Source organism: Hemicordylus capensis, chromosome 5 (assembly GCF_027244095.1).
Source record: "Hemicordylus capensis ecotype Gifberg chromosome 5, rHemCap1.1.pri, whole genome shotgun sequence".
NCBI classification, from domain to species: domain Eukaryota; kingdom Metazoa; phylum Chordata; class Lepidosauria; order Squamata; family Cordylidae; genus Hemicordylus; species Hemicordylus capensis.
In genome coordinates, this window is record NC_069661.1 from 74,182,507 (window position 1) to 74,199,308 (window position 16,802).

The 16,802-nt window shown below is 42.5% G+C and overlaps 1 protein-coding gene across 7 annotated transcripts in view; it reads right to left on the bottom strand.

Annotated features, from left to right (window-relative positions):
- SPOCK3 (SPARC (osteonectin), cwcv and kazal like domains proteoglycan 3) overlaps window positions 1–16,802 on the bottom strand; it is a 284,446-nt gene that overhangs the window by 38,026 nt on the left and 229,618 nt on the right. The gene's annotated exons all lie outside the window — the stretch shown is intronic.

Consider the following 16,802-nt stretch of genomic DNA (forward strand, 5'->3'; position numbering starts at 1 on the left):
GAGCATGACAGGGGCAGGGGGCCACAGTTTTAACCCAGCATGAGCCCTTGGAGACCTTCTTCTGGGCCACAGGGTGTCAGGGTGACAAGCTTGGGGGTATTGGGTCTGTGAGGCCATTTGGTGAGCCAGGGAAGCAGCTGAGACAGTTGTCCTCCATGTTGGCCTGGGCTGTGGGTATTGCCTGACTGCCTTCTAGGTAATAGGCAAAGGACTTGGGGTAGGGCTTGTGTGTTATTGCTGTTTTTCTTTATTTCTGCAGTCTGGGCTGGATTATGGGTCCCAAGAAGGCTGATGGTAAAAATAAGGTGGGGAGCCAGTTTGTCCTCCTAGGAGACCTCATGAGTTCTCTTCTGACGATGGAGACATGGGTACTATTAGGGCACTCATAGTTCATTTGGAGGCCCTAGAAAAAGAGCACAAGGCGTCTCAAGTAGTTCTGGTCCACATTTGGACTGATCTCTTTCAGGATTCTACAGTGAGATTCTGGTGCGATAATCAAGCCATGGTCCATGCCATAAATCGCCAGATGTCAAGGTCCCCTAGAGTCATGGGACCGAGCTTTTGTTCTAGACTGCTTACAGTATAACATACTATTTATGGCATGACATATATCTGATGTCCAGAACGGCATTACAGATGCCCTGTCTCGTTTTTAGGTGCACCATTTTCACCAGCTGGCACCAGGAGCAGTGCTGTGGTCCAATTGGATGCCAGAATGGCTATGGAGCCTTGGAGTTTAGAAGCTTTCAGAGCAATTAGTACTTCTTTAGCATCGGGCATGCGTACCACATACAACAAAAAAAGTCAGGCATTCCAGCAATTTAGGTGTCAGGTAGGACTCAGCCAGCAGTGGCTGGTTCTGCTGGAACATCTCATGCAGTACCTAGTACGTCTTCGTTGGCTACAGGGACTCTGTCATCTAGCAGCTTTGGCTTTCTTTGCAAAATCCAGGGGCTGGCAGGATCATTCGGACAACTTTAGGGTGTGGCTTATGTTAGAAGGGTGGGCTTGAGAGACCAGAGGCTGCCTCTTATGCCTGATATTCTGCAGAGTGCCATTGGGCGCTTTGAGTCAATTTGCTCACTACCTTACTAGGTGGCCCTTTTCCATGTTGCCACCCTGGTCACCTTTTCAGGTTGGAGAGTTGTTTCCAAAGGGCAAGGGTAGCCCCTCCGTTAGGGTGCTTTAGTGGGACCTGGTCTTCAAATGGGGCCTCATTGAGTTGTGGTTACAGTTTTCAAGATGGATCAGAAGATCAAGAGACAGCTGATTACAGGCAGGGGACAGCTGATCACGCATCATAGGTCAGAAAAGGCAACACTCTGCTCCTTGGGGGCTTTGGATCGTTTCGCTGCCTTACGGGAGAGCTAACTGTGGGTGCCTTTTTGTACATGCTGATGGGTGACCCCTCTCACAATATCAGTTCTGGGCCGTGATGTGAAAGGCGATTGAGGCCACTGCGGTGTCCACATCTTGCCTGCCATTACATTAGTTTTGGATTAGTGCTGCCTCTGTGGCTTCCAAGCTGGGTTACCCTGGGATGGCCATTCAATGGTTTGGCCGGTGGCATTCTGTGGTGTACTGCAAGTATGTGTGCTAGAGCCTGTGCTTGATGTCAATGTTTCCCCCTTTCCTTGCAGGACCAATGTTGCTGGCTGAGCAGGCTAGGGTCCTCATCTTGGGGCACTCATTTGTGTTTTGGGTGTTCAAGTGGGCACATGGTGCTGAACACAGCTTGGCCTTGGAGAATGGGCCTCAGTCACTTGGCTTGGCCAGTGGGGCATGTTATTCACCCAATTTTTGCCTTTATTGCTTGAATTTCTGGAGAATAATCCACCTCCAGATATCCTCATGGTCCATTTGGGGACCATGGTCCATTTGGGGACTTGACCTAGTGAGTCAAGTCAGGGCTCTCCCTTATTCGTAAGGCATGCACAGACATGGGAGTGGTCCAAACTTGGTTCCCAGACCTGATCATCGTATGGTCTGATATGATCCAGCGTAGGATATGGAGACCCCTACATACCCCACGGTGGATCATATTGGATCATACAATCATAGAGCTGGATACTAAGGACCCAATCTTTAGTATTCAATTGCATAAGCCAGGCAAGATTGACAAGGCAAGAAGGAAGGTTAACATGGTTAACACGGCCATTTCATAGACACTTTGGTGGGTGGCGGTTTACCTCATTTCAATATAACAACAACTTGGAGCTGTTATTTAAGAAGCACCTCCTTTGTCATGAACCCTGCCGCCTGTTACAATCTTCTGGAGAGGTCCGGTTATGGTTGCCACTGGCCTGTTTGGTGGTGAACCAGAACTGGGCTTTCTTTGTGGCTGCCCCAGAGCTTTGGAATAAGCTCCTTGCTGAAATAAGAGCATATACTCTGTTTGTTTTCAGGAAGACCCTCAAGACTCACCTGTTTTCACAGGCTTTTAATTAGAATTTTAATTTTTTTCAAATAATTCTTTTATGCTGTTTTTATTTGTATTTTAATCTGTGCTGATTTTTAAATATTGTTTTAAACTTTGTACACCGCCTAGAGAGGTATATATCAGGCAGTATAAAAATATGACAAATAGATAAATAAATATTCTCAGAGCCTGGCCTTTTACAGAGGTGATGGGGAGCAGCTTTCACCTGCGGGCATGATTTTTGTTGAAGATCTGTGGCTGGGATTGGCAGCGATTCCTCGTGGTTGGTGGGGGTAGTGCAGCGGCTAACCTCTGCTGTGGCAGGTGCAGTGTGGTGGGAAGTAACAACTAAGTCTTGGTGAGCACCTTAGGTAAGCATTAGGCTACAGGGAGGGCGGTCAGATCCCTTGAGGCTTGGCAGATCAGGGATGCACTTTCTACATTAATTTGTTTGTATTGCAGTTCTTTGCACTTCTCACCAGCTTAACCTAAACCCAATCTTCCTTTGTTTTCCTCTAAGCTTGGTGATCAGTTGATTAGGGATGTGCGAACAGATTCAATTCCAAACCTGTTCGAAGAGGAATCAATTCGGTTCAATGGCTCGATATCAAGCCAACTGCCCTCCCTGGGTCAGCTCAACATTGGACCGACACCACCAGTTGTTCAGAGTGGTTTGTGGGGTTTTTTTGGTTTTTATTTTTTATTTTTTGTACACACGGAGAAGAACAGTGGCACTTCAGCTGAATTGATAGGAGTGCATGTGGACCTCTTGCATTTCTTCAAAGCAGCTCCATCCATTGTTGATTGTTGACTGGTTAGCAAATCCAGGCTCCAAAGAGAGCAATCTGGGTTTCGTTTGGGCAGAGGGAAAGAAGCACAACAGCACTCCTTCCATCCAATTCCGCAATGCCCCACTGCTTGCCTTGGATACAAGTTCTGGTGACCATTCAGATGAGTCCTGGATCTGCAGTGAGATGTACAGTACTGCATTACACACTGTGTTGAATGTCTGAGCAGAAGGTTATGACTGATGCCTGTGCAGTGACCTCTGCCTTGAGTGACATAAGTGGCAGTTTGAAGGTAGCATGTAAATGTTCAGATTGCCAGGATTCCAAGAGAGCTACACTGTTGAACATGAGACACAACAATCTTCTCCCATTGGCAGAATTACACTCATGCATTTTGCTAAACCCACTGATAGCAGATAGTTCAATTAAGTGCTTGGACTTTGCTGCTGCAGTGTACCAAGGATATAACTAACTAGCTAAACATACCTGGATATAAACCATTTAGCTACCCTCTTTAGAATGAAAAATCATTTCTTCCCACGAAGGCATGCTACTAAAATTATATACTACATATTGGCCTGGATTGATTTAAAATAGGTCAGGATGAGGTAATTCAGACTATTATTTCACCCAATAGGTTGGCAGATGAATCTTTAATGACAAAAGACAGACAGTAAAGGTTGTGGAAGGTTAGACAGTAATCAAAAAATGCATATTAAATCAGATGTATCCACTCAGGAACCTGCCAAGAAGTGCTTTTCCTTTTGTCTAATACTACTGCAGGCGTTCTTGCTCACAATCAATTCTAGCAGACATTAAAAGAATTAGTATGGATAAATGAAGTCCCCAGCTCAAAGGTTATTTGATTCCATCATCCGAAAGTACTAGAAGCTGACTGGGTTTACAAAAATCAACGTATTTAACTATGGATAGATGAAGGAAGCCTCCTACATATATGTTTCATACATAGCATTTCTAATGTATAAATGCTAAAAGGAACCAACTGCTGAATTTGTTTTCACATAAAGTAAATGTTACAATTTAGAGTTGGCATTTGAATGTAATTTACTGATTGGAAGCAGAATATTTGGAAATGCTAATCATTATATTTTCCTTCACTGCTTTAATTTTCTGTACAAAACCTAATTGCATCCTTTGGTACAACTGAATCAAAAGGAGCATCAATGGAAAATGTGTTAATATTTTTATGTATCTAATACACCACAATGGATTATATTCATCAGTTGTTTATGTGATCATATATATCCTGAATGATATTCAGTAAATTAAGCTTAAATAAAGAATATAAACACTAAGTTATATTCCTAATTTTTAAATGAAGCTTCCAGAAACCAGGTTGTTTGTTTATGAAGTGCTTCTGGGAGCAACCTTCAGATACAAGTGATTTTATTCTGATTGAGAAATTATTTCATTTAAACGGGGAAAAACACTGCAAGTCAGAGGCAGTAAAGGCTTTAAGACTGGTGTCTGGGAGTAGTTTTGGAGTTGATGAGGGTGAACAATGGGAGCTCAATGCAGACAAGTAAGAAGTACTGCTGGCTGAAGGATCTGATGACCTTGGAGGAAGTGTGCAGCTTGTTCTGGATAGGATTTCACTTCCTCTGAAATGCTGATCACCTTAGTGGCAACTGTAGTTAGGAGCAATGTACAACCTTCAGCTGGTATGCCAATGGTATCCTTTCCTGGCAAAAATCTGATGGTCCACAATAATTCTTATTATAATCTTTTCAGTTTGGTGATTAGTACCGGTACTATGCACTTTACATGGTGCTCCCCATTTGAAGATACACTAAAAAATTCTATTGGTCTGAATTAGCTTAGGGTTTTATCTGGGCCCAGCAGATCAGATCACACACTGATACTTGACCTGCTTCACTGACTACTAGGGATGTGCAAAACTTTTAGAGTTCAGAACATTCTGTACCCGAATCAGGCCATTTCAGGCGATTTGTATACAAAACAAATCGCCTAACTGCAACTTCCCAAAGTTTTGTAAACAAAACAAAGCAACCGGATTTCAGATCCAAAAGATTTGCTGTTTGCCTCCATTTGTGGCAATCTGAGTGTAGTCTCCATTTTGTGTTTGACACAGATTTGAATTTCCCACCCTTCCAGCCTTCAGATTGGTAAAGGAAAGCATGGGCTGATCTGCTGACAACTGTCTCGTTGTTCCTGATTGGCTGTTTTGGCTCTTGCCACTCCTGACTGACCTCACAGTGGCCAGGGGAAGGGTCAAAGAAGGGGCAAGGGTGGGAGGGAGTTCGAGGGATTTTTTCATTCAATAAGATTTAAAGAGGCAGCAGCCACCATTCTGCCTTGTTCTGCCTCATAGGAGAAGACAGAGAGCTTTGCTTTGCCTTGCTTGCCACCATGCCATGCCATTGCCTATACCTATTGCCTTCTGCCTTGCCAGCCTGAGCCTAGCCTGCCCACCCAGCCTGCCCCTGCTGGCTAGTGGCTAGTGTGGCTACCAGCCTGGGAGTGGATCAAAATTTATCTCTGCTGCATTGCTTTTTTTATTTTTTTATTGAATCCTGAGAAGAATTCTTTTTTCACCCCCTTGAGACTGAATCACTGCCTGTCTGTGCCAGCAGCCCCAGCCCCTTTGGCCACTGGCCAACACCCCCCCCGCCCCCCAAATCTGAAGACTGAAGAAGGAGAAGTAGTCAAGAAGAAGATTGAAGAAGGAGTAGACTCAGAGACCAGACCACAGAAGTGGACAACTGGACACACAACGTGGGTGAAGCCCTAGACTGAGTGTACCCCATTTTTACACATATGCACGCACACACACACGTCTCTGGAATTGTGTGTTCTTGGGGTTTTTTCCTGTTTGGAGGAAGGTTTTGGGTTGCAATTGAATTTAAAAAGTTGTGTGCTGTTTAGTTTGGAAGAAGTTTAAACAGGGGGGTCTGAGTGGGAGACAGTTACTAGTAGGTGATTAGAAGGGTAGCGTAGCCTCGTGATTAAAAAAAAAATTCTATCTCCCCCCCACCCATTCTAAAGGTTTTAAAAAAACAACAACCAGAAGTCTGTCTTCCAGCCCTCTGTGCCCATAATCTATCAGTATTAATACTCTCCCCCTGCAGCTGCCTATTGTATCGTATCTGTTCCCTAGTTATTATTGTATCATTCTGTTCCCCAGTTATTATTGTATGGGCACAGGACAGCCTCTCTCTCTCTCTCTCTCTCTCTTTCTCTCTCCTTCTCTGCAATGAAGATTGGGTCATATTTTGACTTCTAGCATCATCAGTGTTTTTATTCGAACTAGATTGCTTGCATCTACAATAGGTTGTGCTGGTGCCACAGGCTCTGATCTGTTGCAGAAATGTGCCAAAAAATTGTGTGCTATTGTTGTCATCAATCATCACTCTTCTACTTGGGTAGGTGAGAGGGGGGGAAAACCTCGCTGTTCCACTGGCAGAATGTTGTTTTGCATCCTTACTTAACCCACTTTTATGTAGCTGACTGTGATGGTTGCTTGTGGATGAAAAATGCTTGGGGGAGGAAGGACAGGGCACATTTAATGCTGTTGTTGGCCCTAGTCTGCTGCATCTGTGATATCATGCTTGCTTGTTGCTGGCTGCTGCTACCCTGCATTGGGAGGGGGCGTGTGGAGCAGTGCATTTCATTGTTGTTGTTTCACACTGTTGTGTGTAGCTCAATTGCATTTCTGGGCGGGGATAGTGGGACCCAATGGATGTGGTGAGTGACACAGTGGATGTGCGTGACCCTTGGAAACCTTGTTCTTTGCAAAGCTCTGCTGTTGTTGATGTGTGCTGCATCTAGCCTATGGGACAATGGGGACAGACAGTGCCCATTTCTTCCTGTGGATGCCTCCTAGGAGTGCCACAGTGGATCAAGCTACCATCCAGATTTGAAAGGAATTGGGCAAAGGGCTGATTTTTAAAGAATTCTTTCCTCCCATTGGGCACTACCACTCACCACAACCCACCCTGGGCCACCCTGGTGCCACCCCCCACCCCGGGGAGTTCTAACTAAGGCTGCTGAAATCCCCATTATTCCCTATGGGAAAAGCTTTGGGTAAACTTCAAAAGTCATTTAAATATCAGCTCTTTGCCCAATTCCTTTGAAATATGGGTTGTAGCTTCTTTGCACCCATTGGGCACTACCACCCACCACACCCCACTCTGGGCCACTCTGGTGCCCCCAATGTGGAGCTATAAGTTTGCTGGAATCTCTATTCTTCCTTATTGGAAAAATCTTAAAGATGCGTAAACATCAAAAATTCATTAAAAAAACAAACAGCCCTTTGCCCAATTTCTTTGAAATTTGTGTGGTAGCTTCCACCCACTGGGCACTACCACCACCTCCCTCTTTTTGCCCCGGGACCATTTTTTAATCTGAATCCATTCAGATTCAGAAAATTTGGGTACAAATCATATCAGGGGTGATTCAGGGAGGTCAGATTTGGACCCAAAACAAATTGGGGGTGTTTTGATTCAGGTACAAATCAAAATGAAAAAAATCTATTTGTGCACACCCCTACTGGCTACCTAGTTCAAGGTGCAAGTTTTATGATTTAAACACCTAAATACCTGGAAACAGTATCTCTTAGAAACTGCTTCTTCTGACATGAGCAGTGTAGTCTGATCTCTTCCTGGGTAGGTGGGTAAAAGAGACAGGGCCTTTTTGACTGTAGCCTACTGTGTGGAATATGCCTGAGTCCATCGTTGCCTGACTTCAGGAAGAACCTGAAACAGTCCTATTCCCACAGGTTTTTAAAAGGTCCACTGCTTTTTAAATATGCCTCTATTTTATTGCTCTTATCTGATACACTGATACGCACACACACACACACACACACACACACACACACACACACAGAGGTGTTTGTGTGTGTGTGTATGTATGAGAATTGGGTGGGGGGAGGAAGGATTCTTGTTTTTGAGAATATATGTTACTTGTTTCAATGCTGTAACCCACCTAGAATATATTTTAACACAGGACATAAAATTATAAATAAATAAATATTGACTGTCAATTACTTCGGTAATATAAGAAGTTTCAGTAAATAAAATAAATAAGGCAGCATACCACCCACTATCAGAACCAGAAATACAAACTTACCTGCATGATTTACAGTCGGGAAGGGGAATGGATTATGGCATAGCAGAAGTCTGATTTCCAGTTAGAGTCAAACTGTACACTGAAAATATCATATGGTATTTCCCCTTTCAGGACCGTACCACTTCTGAATGATTGAAACCTCCCCCCCCACCCCCCGCAATATACAATGGTATCCCAAGACCACATGCTTCTAAGGCAGGCTGTAAAATACAACTCCACAACATCCTTCTCTTCTTTCTTCCTGGTGGTGATACCTGCCACCACCTGACTTAGTGCACATACCCCTCTCTGCACTGCTTGTCTTGTTAGAAAAAGAAGATGGAGCAGAAGAGGAAATGCGGAAATTACAGTACTGGAGGCACTCTATAGAGCATCTCCAGTACTTTATTGTTGATTCACCATTTTCTCTTCTGCTCCATACCCCCTTCCTTAACTGGACTAGTGGTACATGAAGAAGGCATGGGAGGGCATGTACCATCATACAGCTGTGGGTGTTGCCACTGAAAAGGAAAAGGAACAGAACCATTTCAAAGCAGCTCTTTTTTGAGTAGTGGCTGTACCACTCAAATTGACCCTTCAAATGACCATCGGTAGCAGAGGCGGGTGAGGCAGCAAGCGACATCTTACTGCCCCACTGACATACCAAAGACCCATTCCCTGAAGTGACCATCTCATTTCATCTCATGGGAAGACAGCCTCACCAAATAAAAAACTAACTGTTTCCCATTTGTCAAATGGTGCAACAAAAGCTTTAAAACTAAAAACATTCCTCTCTAAACATATCGGCAAGATTTACCCTGAAGTCCCTGTGAGTTATCAGGCAGGGTCGATGTGAGGGGGTGGGGAAGCTGTACAAATTACCGGGCCCCGGCGGTCCAGAAGGGGGCCTGCAGTCCAACTATCTTGCATATGTTTTTGTCTTACTTCCTGCTGCCACCCCACCCTGTGCTTGCCCTGCCACCATGAGGACTAACTGCCAATTTTTAAAATAATTCTAGCTGCCATGTATGCTGCCGGGGGGATGGGGTAGGGTGAGCCAAGCACCCCCACAATGATGGAAGTGACAGCAGAGTGGGAGTAGCCACTGAGCCTGAATGTCCAGCCCAGTGGCCCTTTAGAACTGTGAGGCATTCTGGCATGCCTGCACAGTTTCAATAGAACAGGCATCCCCAAACTGCGGCCCTCCAGATGTTGCTGAACTACAACTCCCAGCATCCCTAGACACAATTTTTTGTGGCTGGGTATGCTGGAAGTTGTAGTTCAGCAACATCTGGAGGGCCGCAGTTTGGGGATGCCTGCAATAGAACAATGCCGCTCCTGCTCTGCTGCTTGGCTCACCCCCCGCCCCACCCCCGCACATAGCAGCTAGAATTATTTTAAAGATTGGTAGTTTGGCCTTGTGGCAGTGGCAGTGTGTGGGGGGCCTTGTGGTGGTGGTGGGTGCCCAATTTTTTTCCCCACCAGGGTCTGAACCCACTCTCGGTGGACCTGTTATCGGGGAGCAGTTCACACACAATTTAGGTTTTTCACTGATTATGAGAATAGCCTCAATGTCTGAGCCAGAACCTGGGCAAACCTGCAAAATTAAGAAATAATTATCTGTATTCTATATAGCAGCATTCCTTTACATAAGAACAGCCCTGCTGGATCAGGCACAAGGCCCATCTAGTCCAGCATCCTGTTTCGCACAGTGGCCCACCAGATGCCGCTGGAAGCCACAGACAGGAGTTGAGGGCATGCCCTATCTCCTGCCATTACTCCCCTGCAACTGGTACTCAGAGGCACCCTGCCCTTGAGGCTGAAGGTGGCCCACAGCCCTAAACAATTGTTAGGGCACTCCATTTTCACACTAGAAACTATTAGTAAGTGACATTTGTAGACCCTATAACAAATCATTTTAATGCTAAAAACTAAGCAACAGTACAGTCATCTTCATTATATTCACTGGTACAAGTGTTAAAAGGTCTGTGTGGAAGCACGGTAGTTACCACTCCTCCATGGCTATGTTTTGCTTTGCTTAAGTGGAGGAAATTAGCATCAAATGGGTACAGACCAGTCAAGAGCAATATTAACCTTAAAATACTCTGGGAAAGTTGGCCATGGTGTGGAAATATGGGAGAAGACAAAATAGAGTAGACGAGTTCTTGAAAACAAAGAGTTGCTTTATTGAGGGGTAAAAGAAGTACAGATGATGAAAAGAGGATGGTTAGGTTTTGATGTTGGGAAGGGGAAAGAGAAGGGTGAGAGAAAGAGAAAGAGGAAAGCTGTTTTTTATAGCTACCTATGAAAAGAGAAGGGATCCTTCTCTCCAATTGGCTTAAGCACGAGGCAGGCAATGATGTGCACCCAAGAAGCATGGAGCACAGAGTCCAATGGTAAATCAAGAGATTGATGCCATCTTTAAGGGGCTTCATATAGACAAAATCATACCAGAGGCATGATTGAAAAGTTTCGGTGGAAGAGACCGAGAAGGTATTTCTTTAGGAAATTTCTAGTGTTTAGAGAGTCTTGCTCCAAATAAGGCATGAATATTGAGTATTGATTAGGATATGTTTGGGTGACTTCTCCTATGTGCGCCTTAAACAAAGAAATATGCACAAAAGAGACTGCTGAGAGCAATCACTTGAACAGAGAAGGGGGGGGCACATCACACATTCTGGCATTTACTCACTCAATTCTGATAACAGCAGGGAGGAAATGAGATGAGAAGTTTTGCTTAATCTTGAAACTTCTTATTGTGATATAAGGGAAGAGAGCTTGCAATACTTTCCTTTTGTCTCTGTTTTACCCTAATTTTGGTCTGCCCTACATCTCTCTCTGTATATGCTCAGAGGGGCATTTCCTTTAGTCCATTACAGCTTTTTGCAAATGGCCTGAAGGCACCCTGGGGAAACACCTTGTCAGAACAACCTTTTACCTGGAATGCAACCACAGGTTATCTTCCAAGCAGGCTAGGTAAAGAAAATAGCTAATCCTATAACCCATTCTTCCTCCAAGTTGCTCACAGTGGTGTAGGAGGTCCTTTTTTTTTTTTAACCCACACAACCACCCTGTGAGGTAGGTTGTGCTGAGAGATGTAACTGGCCCAAAGTCATCCCGTGATTTCATGGAGAAATTAGGATTTTAACCTGGTATCCCTAGAACTACTCCAGCAGTGTGAGCTAGTCCACACTGGCTATATCATTTACTATGTGCAATGCAATTGAAATGTATACCATAAACAACTTACTAATACAATAACCGCTCAATGCAATTGAAATGTATACCTCTTAAACAACTTACTAAAACAATAACTGCTCATTATTAATTCACTAATAATAAATGTATAATGGCAAGTCCTTTAAATTAGTTTTTAATGTCAAGACCCTTCAAACGGTCTTCTTTTTAGCATGCAGTTATGTTTTCCAGCCTTGAAGCCACAGTAAGGATTTGTCTTCCTTCAAATCCAGTATCCAATTGCCTCCAAAGTTATTTTGTAGCAATAGTAAGCCTCAGGGTAGTCCTGTATATTAACAGTTTGCCTTTCTCTCATTTCTCTGTTTCCTACTATATGAGCTGAATTTCTCTCCTAAACAGAATGCTGAGCTTTATCTTCTTCTTAGCTTGAGAAACCCCAAATAGAAAAAATCCATCCAAAGGAAAGGTTCCTTTCCTTTTTCTATTCCTCCAAGTTTACTGTGCTCCCTCCCCCCTTTTATTCCACTGTCACAGAAAAATGGGCACATTTTCATACAACGAACCCATCAGCAAAATGACAGCTAAATTGTCAGTAAAACAATTTGTTAACTTCAAAAATAATTGCATTCACAATTCCTTACTTCAACTCATGACATCACTTGAGTCAAAAAGTTGACTATAGAAGTACACAGATACCATTATTTTATCATCTATCTGCATATTCTGGCCATCTGTTGCCTTTAAAATCTTTTTGATTTTTTGAATGTGCTTCAAAATTTACAAATAAAAGCATTTTTATTTCTTCACTTCTAAATGAAGCAAATGGGTTTTATACTCCAGTTATTCCATGTTATGAGATAATTAATATAAATACTGCTGATATATCAGGGAACTGCAGCTGCTCATTCTTATAGCTTCAAATTAATGTTCCATAGAGGCATTCTGTCCATGATTAATGTATCATAAAATTTAAAATGATTTCAATTAAATTATATATTCATAAGAGAGACCTGGTCTTATTGTCTCCGCAAAATTGTTAAGGCTCCTCTCATTCAGCCATCAGGACCACGGAAGACTGTCAGGATTTACAGTCATGAAGAACTGAAGGGCTAAAAGCAAAGCTCAGCCTTTTCTTAATAAGCAGAGTTTCTTGTCTCAATAGCCTCTATCTTGCAGAGGCTTGAGTTTGTGTGAAATCTATTTCTACCATTCTCTACCCATATTTGATGGTAGCTTAATATGTTTCCATGCTGTCAAACAGCGTTGTAATGCTTACCTGCTTGGCACAGCATGGTGAAAATGAAGCTAAAGTGCTTGCAATTCTTAAAAAGTGGTGAAACTACATAGAAAGGTTTGATAGGAATCAGTAAGGTTTTGGCAGCAATAATCAGCCTCTTAGCCTGCAATATAGGGCTGTATAGAGCATTAATGCACATTAACATACTTTTGATTAAAGCGGCAACTCTAGGCATATGTATTTGGGAGTAACTTTCACTGGATCTAGTGAATTTTATTCAGAGTAAATATGCATAGAACTGAACTCACACTTCTTAAATTCCTCTTATAAAGATTGATAAATTCTTCAAACACTCACTACATTTTTATAAGCTGCATTCGTTTTACTTCAAATTTCACCATTTGCTACTTTTACCATCCCTCTTGTCATAAGAAATACCCAGTCATAACAAGATGAGCAATCCCAAGTAACTGAGTCTACTCGGAGAACTTTTTATGAAGCTTTAGCATCTGTGACCAATATTTGTATGTTTTTGCTATATCTGTGGACTGAGTTTCAGGGATTTATAGGCTGATCCACAACATGTAACCCAATCCTATGCATGCTGACTCATATGTAAAGTTCTGTGAATTCAGTGGACAATACCAATTGTGCATAGGATTACAGTGTTGGTTAAACCAAAGCACTTGGATTTAAGACTATTTCTTCTCTTTTGATTAGGGCTGCTTCAGTTCACATTCTGCTCCAAGAGCTATTCATCCATAAACTCATAGATGAGATTTCCTTCATATTGACTTGCTGGTTAAAACGTTTTTCTGTCAAGTTGCTAAGAGTCACTTCTATACAGAGTTTTTCTATAGAAAAATGTGGACAATGAGATCCAGGCAATAATCTATTCAGACATAAATGTACTTGTTAATCATAAAGTATGAAAGATATTTGAACTAATAGATGTGTTGATTTCCAGTTCTACTACCTTCAGCTGAAAAGAACTGTCAGATGTCATCAACTGCATGCCTCTTTTTCCATTGCATCTTAGACTAGCAACATCTCTTTCCTGTAATAACTGCAGTCCTACTGTATACTGCTTACAAGATTCATGAAATTGAGACTGATTAAACTGTCAATGAAGAAATCAGCACTTTATCTGCAAAATTTACAAAATAATCTGTCAGGAGTTGAGGTCTGAAGAAATAAAGAAAGAAAACATTTCATATTTTTTTGTAATATCCAAGTGGATTTAGATGTTGCTGCTGAAGAATTTCCTGAAAAACTAATGGCGTACTCACAATGGATTTTCTAACATTCTGGTATGATAATTTCTTTTTCTCTGCCATGCTAAATTTTCAGTAATTAGACAGAAGCTATGCAAATAGTTCTCTACATTTTGATTTACTGTGTTAAAATGCTCACATCCAGACTAACGTGTGTGCCAAACAATATTTTGAGTGCACAAAGGGTTAGGGGTGATTTTTGCCAACCCTCCCTTCCTTCTGCAGTCCTCTGTGCCACCTGAAAATATATTCCTGGGAGTCCTGTTGCCCTCAGAGACATATTTTTGGGTGGCACAGAGGGCTGTGTAGAGGGAAGAATGGTCAGCAAAAATTGTTCTGCTGCCATTGCACATTCAAAACAAACGAAATCAAATTCAAAACCCTATTTGATGCAGACAAAACCCTATTTGATGCACACAAATTTGTCAGCCGGCATGTAGGAAATTTCCACAAACATATCACTATAGCAATATTGCATCAGTACTACTGCACATGTTAACAAAGTCTTCACTGCACTCTGAGAAATAAAAAAGATTGAAATAGATACTATTTTTAATTTGACTCAGTTCCAAAGTATGCAAAGACTATACTGACAAAGAGGCTCTTTTCATGATCGGTGAAAAGAGCCTGGGGAGGGTTAGCTGGGAGAGAGGGCTTAGCCTGCTTTCCCCACACATGAGCAGGCAGTCTGCTCTGGGCGGCCGAAGTGGCCACCCACACAACTACCGGCTCCGTTACGGAGCCGCCGTGGGCTGGGAGGATAGGGGGCTGCATGGTCCCAGAAGCTCCTGCATGCTCTGCATGAGTGCGCAGGGCATGCTGGAGAGACCCCAGAGCCGGGAGACTGATTTTCAGCCTCCCAGTTGGCGGTCTACTCATGAGTTGCCATGGTGCAGAGCCACGCCACTTCAACACATGATTAAACAAACCAGGGTTGTGGAGTGCTTGCTCTGCAAACCTGGTTTTAGGGCAGGGTTACATAAGTGGGTTAACCACTTGGAGGCCATCGGGCTCACCTACGAGCCTGGTGGTTCTCACTGTCAGGTGAAATTGGGCTAGGGTATCCTAGCCCGATTTTGCCTGATTGTGGGAATAGCCTCAGAAACAGAGATGTGGTACTGAAGAGAAAGTAACCTTTATAAGCATACAACTTGCTCATAAGAATTCTGCTACACAATGTGTAGCAGAATTCTGGCATGTGAAGAAAATAGCATAGCAACCTTTCACTGCAGGTAGCATACTTACCTGGCCACGCTGAATCTACATACCATACTGGTAACCTTTTAGTCCCCTTCCCATATAAGTGAGCCAAAGGTTTGTCAGCTTGTGCCTTGTAACCATTCCCCATGGTTTGTTATGTCTGAACCCAGCCATTGTTCAGATATATGGATTAGACAGACATCATGTGAAACCTTCTGACAGCATGAAATGGTTCAAACTGAACAATTTAAGTGCTGCAACATACAGCAAACAAAATCAAACAAGCTATAGTAATCATGAGGACACCACATGAGATTCCAACAAGAAAGCAGACAAATACACTCAGATGCTTGCTTTGAAGGACTTCCTGTAACCACAATGGCACCCTCTGTCATATATTCTGTAATTTAAAAGACATCAGTCTTAACAATAAGACTTTCTATAAAATGGTAAGTTATCCTTTTGATACAATATATAAAATAAAAAATAAGGCAGCGAGGCTGCAATCCAATATAGAGTTAAGTGCTGCGCTGAATATTGTATTTTATAACATTTTATTATTCAGTGACGCTTTATTGTTTTCTATTTTTATTGTTATGCCAGCTTGAGTGGTATGAAGAAAGGCAGCATACATGTTCCTAAATAAAGTGCACAAAAGCCAACTGAAATCAATTGGCTTAAGCATGCTTAACTCTGTGGGATTGTGACTAAAGAAGATTCCAGAGTGGATAGGAACATGAGTGGCATCAGAGCAGTGAGGCTTGGAGAATTAGAGAGTCTTCAGCAAAACAAGTGGACAGAGAAAGTCAGAATGAAATGACTGACAGTTTAACTAAATTTATCTATAGTAATACTCAAATGCTACTCTAAAGGACTACTAATTTTCAATAGGACTTTCTTTCCTAAATTTAGTCAGGATTTGAGTCACTGATATTTACTATGATTTGTGAGAGGAATCAGCAAACTCCCAAGTTAAGATGTTTTGTTATAAAAAGGACATGACTGTTCTGATACAGGTATATGACATCTCTTTGGCATTATATGAAGGCATAAAAAATTATAATTATAAAATAATGATTGTTTTTAAAAAGTGAGCACCATCCTATTTCATAATGAAATTCCACTTATCCAGAGTACAACTGAAGAATAGTCACAGCACACAAAGCAGTTATGCCACAGAGGGAGCTGTATTGGCTCCAGCAAACATTAGACAACCCATGCTCAATGCAGGAAACTGCAACAGCATTCCTAACAGATGCCATACGCTATTTGAAACCCTGCAGAAGACAGCCTACCACTGCACAAGGCAGACTGTTTCACAGATGAGCAGTTCTTACAACTAGGGAATTCTAATGTAACCTAAATCAGCTTCCTTGCAATTTCAATCTGTTTGTACCTGTCCTGTTCTGAGCAATAGTGAGTACAGTCAGCTACTACTTCTGTGCAACAACCCTTCAGATCTTTGGTTATCATATCTCCCCATTGGTATTGTCTTCGTACCTAGATCCTTCAATGATTCCTCATAGGACTTTGTTTCCAGAGCCTCACCATCTTAGATGCTTTCTTCTCAACCCATTCTGGTTTATCAATGTTCT